This window comes from Anoplophora glabripennis, unplaced genomic scaffold (assembly GCF_000390285.2).
Source record: "Anoplophora glabripennis isolate ALB-LARVAE unplaced genomic scaffold, Agla_2.0 scaffold996, whole genome shotgun sequence".
Taxonomy (NCBI): domain Eukaryota; kingdom Metazoa; phylum Arthropoda; class Insecta; order Coleoptera; family Cerambycidae; genus Anoplophora; species Anoplophora glabripennis.
The window spans coordinates 66,456-67,607 of record NW_019417105.1 but is presented as its reverse complement, the minus strand read 5'-3'; positions in this window follow the sequence as shown (position 1 = coordinate 67,607).

Sequence of the window (1,152 nt, the reverse complement as noted above, 5' to 3'; positions counted from 1 at the left end):
TTCGGTAAAAGTTTTACTAAATTTAAATCAAAACTTAATACTAGCTTTTTGCTCGATGCTCATTTTTCTACCGATGACACAAACATACTGTCACTTCAGATGCAATAACTCCACTTCTGTTTATCTAAGTCGGTCTGTTTTCCATTATGTGTCTCATTCTTACTGAAACAGTATGTACCTTAATTATTTAGCTACAAATCAGTATGTTAAATACACTCTGCTCAAAATCTGTAGACAGAAGACAGTAAATATAAATTTAAGCTTTCCTCCCTCAAACATACCTGTTTTGTAATCTGCCAGATCTCATGCATACTAAAATAATATTTATTGACCCTATAAACCACACTCAAAGTGTAAGCAATATGGGGCATATTACCACCTGAGATGTAGGGTGGAACACAGAAACAAGGCAAATATTCCACCTACGTATAATAACCGAATTCCTATAAATGTCTGGAAACAAGTAACTGAGATTAATGTCGCAGTATGCCATCGCATTATTTTTTTTCTCTCTGTCCACGTCTACGTTGGGCTAGATTATAAAGATAAAAAAGTAATAAAGTGGTAACTGAAATCTTTATAGAGGAAACTTGTGGTTTAAAACGGCTAAGCATTACAGTCTCTTTATCGCCATATTAGCAAAAACTCGTCCTTTCAACTCATTGTTCGCGGTAATCCTAAGTGCAAAACGCCTGTTGAAACTACATGGCCTTTCGTGATAGCTTATTACAGACATAAAAGTTTTTTATGTCTGTTCCTGAAATGAAACATACCTTGACATAATGAAAAATGGGTACTTAAATAATTACTTCTGTTTTTAAGGTTATTTACTTGGCAGGCGTAGATATAAAAAATAAGTGGGTTGCCTACTTGTCACGTAAATAGTTTTACTTTGAAATAATATAGGGCGTTTCAGTTTTAACATATCTACAAAAATAAATCCAGAAAGCTAATGGGTTAGTTACAGTTACATCGTAGTGGAATTTCATATTTGACAGGTAAAGCAATTACGCAATACTATCCAATTTTATTATAAAATTACTTCGTATACACTGATAAAATTTATGGAAAGATTATGTTCTAAATAAATAAGTACTGAGATAAGTAAATGTTCACGAAGATTAACACAATCCCAATTCAAAAGTTGGCGCG